We start from the raw sequence: 11942 nt of genomic DNA, 5'->3' as shown, positions 1-11942 counted from the left end.
GTTTATCAATAAAGAATACAAGCATGTGAACCAATTGGTTTTATTTTCTTGTGTAATTGCTCATTTATAATTTTCTTCTTTTCTAATTTCATCCAATATTTACTTAGTTTTGTTTCTCTAGTTTTAGTTGGATCTTTTTTCAATAATTCAAAAGTTTGTAATATCATTTACAATGCTAACTGTAATACACATGCTGGTATTATTTATTGATTACGAAAAATACACAGATTAAATTGTCTAATGAAACCTGTCATATCAAATATTATAACTGTAAACTAACCAATGTTTTCAAGAAATTTATGTTTAATTAGTACACCCTAAAATACATTTTTGAGTTTGCTAATAGCACCAAACGAGTTAAATTTTGATCATGATATAGTAATTACTAGTTTTGATATAGAATCTCTATTTACTAATAAACCATTGGATGAAACTATTGAATTGTTTGTAAATTTGTTTTACATTAATGGGGGCAATTTTGAGGGTATATTTAAAGAAGTGTTTCAGAAATTATGCGAAACAGCAACAAAAGAATCTTATTTTTTGTTCAACAGAAAGGTATGTGAACAAATAAATGGAGTTAGTATGAGGTCCAGTTTAGCCCCTATACTAGCAAATGTGTTTATGTGTTATCATGAAAAGATCTGATTGCAAGAATGCCCTAAAAAATATAAGCCATTAGTGTATAAAAGATAAGTGGATGATACATTTACTGTATCTGAGAATGAAAAACAGGTGAACAAGTTTCTTTACTATTTAAATAAACAATATAGAAATATTAACTTAACTGTTCTTGGACACGTAGTCCTCAAAAATGGTGGGAAGTTTCATACTGAAGTCTACCATAAACCTACATTTTCAGTATTATATTTCAACTATAAGAGTTTCGTACCAAAGTAATTTAAAGAAAATCTTTTCAATATTTTGATATGTAGATCCCATAAACTAACTAGTAGTACAGAACTATCAAGGTAAACAGTATCAAATGATATCTAAGCAAAAATTGATTTCTACTGAAAGTGATAACAAGCATAATCAATGAGTAAATCAACAATGCTTCCTCAAAAAGAGATGTATAATGTGTCAATAGAATCTTAATATAACATTGTCATTCACTGGTAACATGCTTTGACAAAAGAAAAAATAATTCAAGACTTTATTGTGCAAGTGGAACTTCAAGTCATTTTAAACCCATCATCAGAATAAGGAACTATTTTGTGTTTAAAGAGAGAATAGAAAAATCAAACTGATCGAACGTTATCTACATGTGTAAATCCTCTGATTGTTCTAGATTATATATATATATATATATATAGCATCTATTTCAAGAAGACTGGCAGATCACGTTAAGGAGCACAGACTACCAATATAAATGGAAGTGTCGAACATTGTCAAACAACGATGGTTTGTAGTAACAAATGAGCAGTTTCAGATCATTGGAACTGCCAAAAACTTCTAAGTTTTACGTATAAAAGAGGCTTTTGGTCATTAAGAAACTTTAAATCAGAACTGAACAGAATGTCGAGCACTGGTGAACTCTCTTTTTGAAAAATGTAATGAAAATGGAGTACCTGAAGACATCCATAAAGATCATGGATCTAATATCAATAGCCAACAGCTCTCTGAGTTGTGTAAAGTGTTGGGTGTGGTGAAGAAGCATACCTCACCTTATAACCCTAAGTCTGATAATCCAGATTCTCAAGCATATATTTGCTAAGTTTGTTAATACTTAGCAAACTGACGGAGATGAGCACTTATAGAACAACTATAACTATCTATACCAACGAGAAGAATATGTATTACCTTGGTATTTGATAAATGCATATATTCATTGATCATCTGCATCCATATGTTACTGGTGCACCTCTAGTCAACTGGCTTGATCAGGGATCATAGAAAGAAACTGAAGAGTCAGAGGAGGATGAGAGCATTGTTTTATGTTTCCTGAACCCAGAGGTTGAAGATAAGTAATTGAAAACACATTTATGGCTGTTTACAATGAGTCAGATGACGTAGAGACAAATGACAGCTCCAAGTACAGGGTGAGATGCATGATGATGGTCTCTTGGTCAATATAGATAGGAGTAAGCCCAACTCATTATGAACAGTGATTGAAGCAACTGTTGATTAATATTAATATATGACTAGGATTATTACTGAATCATCATAAGATAGAACAGTCACATAATTATAAAAATCATCGCGTGAAAGGAGGTAGCATTCCTTGCTTTCTAAGCTATTGGGTGGTATTGTCTGACAAAACTTCTGTACCACATTTTTATAGCATAAGTTAAGACAGCTTGCACGATTAGATATAATACCTAGTGCATCAGTAGTTTGCAGAACTGAAGATAGTTGCTAGAGGTCTGAAAACTCAGCGGAAACGCTGCTGTACTCCTTATTTTCTGAGCTATTGGGTAAAATTTCATTAAAAATACCTACCAGATATCGAGTAATAGCTGTTTGATTGTCATAAGTTAGCGCAGCGATTGAAAAACCAAAGACTGAAGGGAAGAAATATTCCTTGCTTTCCGAGCTTTCTGGATAGCATGTAGTCTAACAAACTGTATGAACTAAATTTTTATGACTATCACTCCATTTGCTGGGGCGATTAGTTAACATTTAGTACATCAACAGTTTGAAAGATCGACTACAAGTGATTTGTGGCACTTGTTTTCTGAACTACTGATTAAGCAACTATCACTCAATATTGTCATAAGTTAGGATGCTTTGTTCATTGTGAGATTGATCAGATGGAAATGGTTTAGTAACCCGTTCTTTCCAAGCTATTAAGCAGAGCCTCACAATGAAAGATATCCCTATGGTACTGGATGATAGCTGATAAAGTGTCATAAGCTAGAATAGTGGTGTGGTGGAAAAATAGAAGTTATTCTAGCTAGACATTCTTTTTGCATTACAATGGAGCAAATATGAGTCTCAGTTACAGAGAAATTGGCGATGCAGTGTGAAGAGTTGTGGAAATGTTATTATATCCTATATTGTAAAGTATATCTTGACACTTTTTTTCCAGATTACACAACATATCATGCTTGTCGAAATGCACGTGAATGACCGTTGTATTTTGAATAATTCTATAACCTGAGAATACACCATAAATTCAAAACCTTTCAGTAGCCGTAGATAATACCAGATTTCAAATGCCAGAAGCACTTGCGGTTTGAACTTGAACTTAAGATTTCCACTCCAGATAACTCTTCACTTCTTAGACTTTTCATTTGGGTGGCAGCTTCTAAAGTTATCAGTCCTGCGCTAGGATCACACCAGTTTTGATTGGAACGAGTACGATGAGAATAACTTTTAACAAAAGGCATTCTTCTACAGCGGAGTTTCTCTCAGTAAATTCTAAAGCTAATCCAAACAGAAAGGCTTGAATTTCTTGTTTAAGTAGCATTGGCAATTTAGAAAATAACGTAGAAACTTGAATCATTTTTATAATACTGAATACAACATTTTAAACTGAGAAAATGCTGACGATTATGAAATATAGGTAGGACTGTCTCGATGTATAATTAAAGAAAATGATATATATATATATATATATATATATATTATGTGTGAGAGACGGTGTCTTTAAATGTTTGCCTGCATCTAAGAATCATTCTGGACTATCTTTGATTTTAAGGATTCTATTTTTTAAAAGATATTTTTGTAAATATATTCCGTCGCTTTATAGGTTTCATGTTAAAGTGAGAGAATGTAACGATGATCAGTAATGTATGTAGAATTGGGGAAATCCAATGTTGCGAATTGTTCACAAAAATAGTTTGAATCATTTTCATTGTTTCAAACTGCTGAAGAGAGGATCTTTAATGTGGTAAATATGGTGAGTAGGCGTTGTCTTTTTGGCTGTTATCAATCTCCTAGCATTGTACAGAGTTTTGTGTTCCCGCTTCCCTAATTACATGCAATTTGTTTCTTCTTTGTGTCTCCACACACAAGGATGTAATCCTAGAGTGTGTGTTTTGTTTTTTGTTCCTTTCTCTCTTCTTCTGTTAATATACATTTCTTCTTCGTGTTATGGGTTTTGTTCTTTATGTTTTCCATTTGGAAGCTAATTATTTGACCTTGCCCTGGTGCTGAAAGAAGGATACATACTTCATTTAGTGATGCACCACAGTCTGAACAGCTTCCTTTTAATCGTGAAATATGTAGTGCCCTCTTCATACATTTTGCATTTCTTGAAAGAAAGACAGCAACTGATGCCTTTAGATGAGACAATAGCAGTCTCAATTGTTTTGATCCAGGTCTCTGGTTTGATGACTTTGTAGCTTCGATTATTTCTTTCAGACAGTCCAATGATGGGCTCCATGTCTTTTCCCCCAGATCCAATAGTCAATGTTTACAATGAATTTCAAATTATTACAATTAACCAATAAATCAGAATCGCTGATTTCTGATTAGCTCAAAGCAAGACCTTCAATATTTGGAACGTCATTGCACTCGACGTCTGAACAAAGTATGCCAGTGTTGCATTATGTTTGAGGCGTTCCTCTATACAAAATCGTATGTTGACTTTTTGTCATCTCTCCAGACAATTCGTCGCTGATTTTCTGTCATATCTTGTTTGTTGGTATGGGTACTTTTCCTGAGAGTAGCTGCGACTACAAAATCTGTACTGATTACTAGCTTCCTGAGTATCTGAAATCAAAAGTGAAATTACTATTTTTCCTAACAGTTTAACTAGGCAATCTCAAGACACTTCTAATACAGGTCATTCAACAATCACTCCTCCGCCAATTACATCCGAGAAAGCATACAATTCTCTACGCCCTCTAGTTCTGAGAAAAGGTTAAAACAAACCATAGAAAATAATAGACTCTTTTATATTGTGTTTATCCTATACATTCTTTACAGTGAATAGGGATATAGTCAACAACATATCACAGACCGTGGTTAAAGTGGGGTTTATATACACGCACTGATATGCATACCAGTAAAAATAATCATTGCGGTATGATATATCGGTTGGGCCTTGTGTAGTCTGGTGGTTAAGATACTCTAATCGCGATTTACATGTTGCAAGTTCGAATCCCCACCACTAAACATGCCCGTTCTTTCAGCCCTTTTCCAAAGATACGGTCGTGGGTTGGCCCTGTGATAGAGCTCTTTATGTCGGAGCTGGCAAGCCGTGTTCGAATCCGTAAAATACCACAATGTATCTCCGCTATTTTAAGCTTTGTGTGCGTTATTAGAGTTACAGCAAATCACTTAGTGGGAATAGTAGAATGTGGAGTACTGCTAACTGGCTGCCTTACCCCTGGTCAGTAATTAAAAATTAGGGATGGCAGCAGATGGTTTTAGTAGCATTATCATAACTACAAGACAGAAATACAAAAAATACGCATATGGCATCGTTTGCAAACCACTTGAAATACTTGTTTTACATGGTCAAACCACCTATGTAATTAAAAGAACAATGTGTGTTAGTCAGCCTATGCGTATACGCATGATCGCTAAAACTCGTTCACCTGGAAATGCAATATCCGTATTGACTAATTGTGTATAGATACATTTACGTTTATACGAGTACAAAAGTGAACGACGTTTAACGTGTATTTTTCTATATGAGTGGAAAACTATGACGTTTATAACATTAACTTTAGAGGCAGTTACTCCAGTAACATAAACAAATACGCAAGAAAACACATTAAGTTAATTCTTTACCTTGTTTTCGTAGCTTATAAATAACAGAATACCATTACATTTCAGTGCAAATTCAAAAGAGCGCCTGAAAACCGACAAAAGTTTAAAAACGCTTCACACAAGCACAAATTTAGCAGCTATGCATTCTACGGTACTTAGCCTTAATGGTCAGTGCCACAACTTTATTCATTTTCAATGCTCAACAATTAACAGATTACGCGAAAGAAAATAATTACGGGTTTCAGATGATATACAAATGCAATTTAGACACAAATACACACAAGATATTTACAAACAAAAACAACAACATTATGACAGTTGATTTTTACACGTCTTGATGTCATAATTTAAAATATTCCCTATTTCATAACAATTATACGTCTTCAACTATCTTAATACAAGCGCCTAAAAATAGACAATTAGGCCTAAGTTATTGTTGGAAGTAGACCCGAGCTTTGCTAATATTTTAAGGGAGAGTATAAAAACAGTTGATATTGTTGCGTCATCGAGATCACGTGACCATTCTCACGCCCTCTAGTTTCTAGAACTATCTTGTTCCTTCACGAATGCCCTAGCATTTACTAGATAGGGTAGTCTGGTATATAAAAGAGGGTGACAACGTGACGGGAGAATAATGTAATGTGTGTGTAGATAGTGAGTAATTGATCTGCAGTCAGAGAATATTATTGAGCACGTTCATTGTTATAGCGTTTGTTTTAGCGCGATTGTTGAAATTAAGTGTATCGTAAAGTTGTATTCGGAAAGAATAAACCAGTTTTATTAAGTAAAGACTTGTGTCGTCAAAGTTTCGTTGGAACGAAGTTACGGAAAAATCAATTAACAAACGGAGACGTAACAATATCAATATGGAATGAAAAAGAAGTGAAATATCGATAAAAAGACAGTTGATTTTTACAATTCTTATTACTATAGTTAAAAAAAATACTATTTTATAATTATCTTACAATGTCGCTTTATCAACAGTTCGATTAATAAAAAAAATCCCAAAAATCTTAATCAAAGATGGTGGTTATCCAAAAAGACAATGTATTCATACAAACAAGGGGTAACCCTCAATAGCCACAGCTGTAATTATATATCAAATCGGTCAATAGATAGAGCTATGAGCTAAAACTTTGTACTTGAAAAAAACAAAAAAAACTCAGAGCCATTCTATGAGTCGCTATGCCACGGCTAAAAATGTGTACAGAGAAACATTTCGCTTATATTCATTCCATGTTTTTATATTACATCATAGGACATGATCATAGGTTCATCTTTTCCTCAACACAGCCTGTGTTCTAATGTGCTTTCTTTTTTGTGCTTTTTGAGTTTCTATTCGCCTTAATTGACTGTTTTTTTTTCTTTAGTGCTACATTACTTTTGTCTTCTTATAATTTTGTTCAATCCACCTGATGACAACTTCATTTTCTCTAGCACCACATTTTTACTTTAGGTTACTTTCAACAATACATACCAAGTAAAATATATATAGTCCAAAGTCCAAACATTTCTTTTTGGACATTTTTTCCAACTAACTCAATGGCTACTGGAGACACTATCTGTTCATGGACCTGACATTCAGTTATTATCTCTTACTTAGTAGAGTACACGCAAGCATGTGACAGGTCTCAGATTTCATTTTGTAGTAGGGTACTTTTTATGATGTGAATAAATTAGTTTCCACAATTTTCTTGAGCAGTGCTGGACCATGGTGTAACTATACCCTAAAATTAAGTAATGATGGTTCTGCTTTCATGCATCAGGAAGCTGGCTCTTTTCTGTCAGTTTCTTCTCCAATTCAGGTTTCTAGTGTAGTGATTTTTTTTTCTATTGTGTGGAGTCTGTCTTTCCTTTGGATGATAATAAATAAACTTAGTATTCCGAAAATTGTTTAATATTGAAGTATAAGTTTAAGGGAGATCCATTTCAATTACACTTTGATCAACGTATGTTATTGGGTTCACAAACAACAATATGTTTGAAGCTGGAATGGTTCCTACAGAATTGTCCAAGTACCCCAAAGCACCAGACTGACGTTAAGGAGATATTTAAAGAACCCATGCTTTCTAACTTCATCCCATCTAACAACATATGCATACAATCGACTCCACTGCATGCTAGAGTCATATAGATTAATAAGGAAGACATCACTCACATCCCAGGTCATAAAGTAGAATTGTATGTTTGTTTGTTATGGATTTCGCGCAAAGCTACACGAGGGCTATCTGTGCTAGCCGTCCCTAATTTAACAGTGTAAGACTAGAGGGAAGGCAGCTAGTCATCACCCTCCCCCTCCAACTCTTGGGCTACTCTTTTACCAACGAATAGTGGAATTGACCGTCACATTATAACACCCCACGACTGAAAGGGCGAGCATGTTTGGTATGACAGGGATTCGAACCCGCGACCCACAGATTGCGAGTCGAACGCCCTAAACACCTGGCCATGCCGGGCCATAAAGTAAGATACTGCACATACACACACACACAGGTTCAACCCAACTGAAAATTTATAGAAAAGTAGACCGCTATCTTGAATATTAATTTATATTATTCTTTCTTTATATATATTTACTAAAGTTGTTTTGGCAGATATCATGTTTGTCCAATAAAAAGCCACAAACGGTCGTTATATTAGCATAACTTGTGCTACAATCTAGCGACCAAGAATGAAACTGTTATTTATGAAACATAGAAATAATGTATGCTTATAAACTGAACTCGCTGCTAACTAATAGTTTTCCTTTTTATTTTTTCCCCACAAAAATATCTGTGGTAAAAGAACAGAATAATATTACTATAATACAGCAGGCTTTCTACATCGTTCCTCAAAGTTCACTACTTCTGATGTTCTTTGAAGTGGAAGTATTATCCTTACAGCCTCACATCTTGCAATGTCTTATCCAAATTTGACTATAATTTTGTGGTTTGATGTGATCATGGTCCTGATGATGATATCTTCTTCCTTCACGTCCACGACAATTATTCCACCAGGACACGTTGGGATGTTTGGCTGTGTACAGCCCAGTCATTAGATGTAAATTTATATTTAACAGTTCTTGGTAAGAGTTTCACTTCTTGGTGGTACAATGACCACTCTCGTTGTTACAGGAAGTTTAGCCTCTAGTGTAGCAATTTTCATGTAGTGCCCAGGAATTTCCTCATCATAAACTGTGAAGCTATTTAAAGCCAGACCAACCTCACATCCCTGACTCTGCATGAAGTTAGTTCCTGATATGCATTCTTCCTTGATTTTAATTACTCCTACACCATGAAGCACAAAGAAGTTTTCTATTGCAAAGGCAACTTATTCTTGCTGGAAACTTATGTCCATTTGTTGCTGGCATCACTCCTTCTTCTTTCTTCATATCTTGTGGCAGTTTCCCACCTTTCATTACCAAATGGGTCAAATTATTATTGTAGTAGAACTAGTGTCGACCAACATACTGCAAAACGTCTTATCAATAAGCCTGTGAATTGGTTACTTTAAACAATAAATTTTTAATTTTATTTGGTACATATAGAGTATTCTCAGCTGAGCTTTGCCCCTTAAATCTAGCTTACCCCTGTTTTCTGATGTCTGGTTAGCCTTTGGTATTTCTTCTATCTGGTTGGGCTTGAAGACTCATCCTTTAGGTATTGTCTCCATGGTTTCTTACAGTCTCGGATGTATTGAATGGGTTTTCCACATCTATAAAAATTCATTCTATGTGGTATATTTTGGGAGGAGGTATTCCCTACAAGCTTTTGTCTGCAATTATTGGAAACATTTTACTGTTTTGTGATTTATTCCTTTCATACTGTGTAACTAGTTGTCTAACCAATCCTCGTAGTTCTTCAAGATTATCATAAGTAGGGATTCATATTTCAGTGTTTCTCAATCTGACAATCCACTAACATCAAAGTGATGTCTTTAGTTGTTTATCTGTTGTGCAAAAACTTCCTTAAAGATATACACCTACATTGCTTCAACCTAGCTCTCATATCTTTGTTTGTTGTCACCAGGTGGGACAACAGTAAGTCTTTTAATTTACAATTCTAAAATCAGGGGTTCGATTCCTTCGGTGGACCCAGTAGATAGCCTGATGTGGCTTTGCTATAAGAAAATAACACACCTTGTCTGTTATGATTGTGGGACAATGAATCCATCGCTCACAAGAAGCAGCTAGGTAAGATAATTTGAAAGCCTTTTCAAATTTTTGCCAATCTAGCTAAAGCCTTTTCTTCCCTCTGTACCCTATTCTAGAACTTTGCTCTGGATACCTTTTTTGTGTGTAATTCTCAGAACCTGTTGGAAAAGGCAACTATCAATGCTTAATACTTGTTGTGGCTCTCAGCTGGAAGGTTACTTAACGATGTTGAAGCTAGCACTTGTAAATGGGCAGCAATATTCCACCCATTTACATTTGAGATAGTTTCCAAGTGAGCCTAATTTGCATTACGTGATATCTTCCTATCATGGTCCAAGGATTTCTCCATTTGCCATTGTTGAACTGGCCAGCTAAATTCTGGAACAATATTTCAAAGTATCATGGTTGGAGTAGTTCATGAAAGTCCTTAAGTAATAGGTGACACAGCAGTAGCATTAATAGGTGTAGATCAAATAAATTCTACTGTTCCATATCAGGCTGGAACTCCAGAGCCAAGGCAAAAACAGGTGTGTATGTGGTTTAATCCTCAATCTAATATAATTTCTATATACATTTTTTGTTACCAATGTTCCTTTCTACTTCAATGAAACTATATTCTATCTCATTGATATCTTCCTTTACTTCACTTTTAACTTCATTGATATCTTTTTGTATTTTGCTTTTAACTTCATTGATTTTTCTTTATAGTTATTCAATCTTGGTACTATAATTTTTCCATACTTCTGCAATTTTATTGTTGAAATCTCTCTTCTTCTTTCAACCTTAATCCCATCTAGTTTTGGGGTCAGGTGCTTAGGCAGTTCTTCTCCAATACTTTCTATCCACCACATTCTTCAGTGTTACACCCACCTCTCTCATGTCTTAATTTATCCTATTTTGATCTATCAGTTTTTGATATTCTCTACTCCATCTACCTTTGACTGTCATTCCAAACTTACAAGGAATGCCTTAGCCATATGCCCATCTCTGAGCAGCCTGGGATTCACATATTGTATTAGCCAAGAAGTTTTATTCTCAGGTGGCTGGCTCTGACAACAACCCTCCTCTTTCATCCAGGCTTGGGACTGCCATGACCACCCAGGCTGGAATAAGCTCACCCCAGGCTTACGTAAAAGAGTTTGTTGTAATCTTTCTGTACATCGCCTAGAGCTTCATTAGTCTTTTCTTTAATCCCATTTATTTGTTATTTTAATTCTTCTGTAAATAGTAGGTCTATTTGTTTCAACTTCTCCCTTAAATTCCTATCAAGTTCTATCAATTTTCTGTCTTTCTCTTCCTAGTCTTCTTCTAATTTTATTTCTCATTCTTCCTAACCTTTTATTCTTTATCTCCTTTTTGTTTGTTCTCTTATAATTTTCTGTAAATTACTTCCTGATTTTCGCTTAATAATTTCATCATTCCAAGTAATGCTTCTCTCTCTCAATCTGTGACTCTATGATCACCATTTTCATAGTTGAAGTTCAACTCCTGTGTACTCAAAGTTCTATTTCATTTTCACTAAAATAATCCCACTCATGTCATCAGTGTTGTAGCATTGTTCTTTTATTGGTGTAATCTGGTAAAAAACTCAAAGTCAAAATCCACATCAAGGATAACTATCATACTTATTTCCTCCTTTAACACTTTTACAAGCTTGAATAATGTAAATTATTTTCAGTCACATTGTGCTACTATGTTAAGAGTAAGAAACAAAAATGATGTTTCTTTGCATAATGAAAGATCAAATCTTTATTAGAAACTTCATCTGACAAGTTTCAGCAACACTAGTTCTGATGATGGTAACTGTGTTACCGAACTTAGTCAGTTGAAATTTCTAATAAAGATTTTATCTTTTATTGTGCCAAAAACGTCCTTTTTGTTTCTTACTTTGGATAATGTGGTAACTTTTAGGTCACGTTTACAAATGACATTACCTAATTACACAAATGTAAATAATCAACTTGCTTGTAGAAAGTAACTCAATATGCGCCATAACTAACACAGACCTAAATGTTTTTCTAAAAATAAAATGATTTATATTGTTACGACAGCGGAGGTCACGTGACGTTAGTAACACGTCATATACTCGAAGGTTCGTGAATGCTCGAGCGTTTACTACATTTCGGTATTCTTGTACATCTAAGAC

General features: G+C 34.6%; 1 protein-coding gene across 1 annotated transcript in view; it reads left to right on the top strand.

Annotated features, from left to right (window-relative positions):
* The first annotated feature begins 9249 nt into the window (after positions 1–9249).
* LOC106463869 (mitochondrial ornithine transporter 1-like) overlaps positions 9250–11942 on the top strand; it is a 50857-nt gene continuing 48164 nt past the window's right edge. The window contains exons 1-2 of the mRNA XM_022391500.1: positions 9250–9260; positions 11618–11620. The gene's annotated coding sequence lies outside the window, so the exon portion shown is untranslated. The remainder of the gene's footprint in view (positions 9261–11617; positions 11621–11942) is intronic.

This window comes from Limulus polyphemus, unplaced genomic scaffold (assembly GCF_000517525.1).
Source record: "Limulus polyphemus unplaced genomic scaffold, Limulus_polyphemus-2.1.2 Scaffold1507, whole genome shotgun sequence".
Lineage (NCBI taxonomy): Eukaryota > Metazoa > Arthropoda > Merostomata > Xiphosura > Limulidae > Limulus > Limulus polyphemus.
This window is presented reverse-complemented; position numbering and strand designations above follow the sequence as displayed.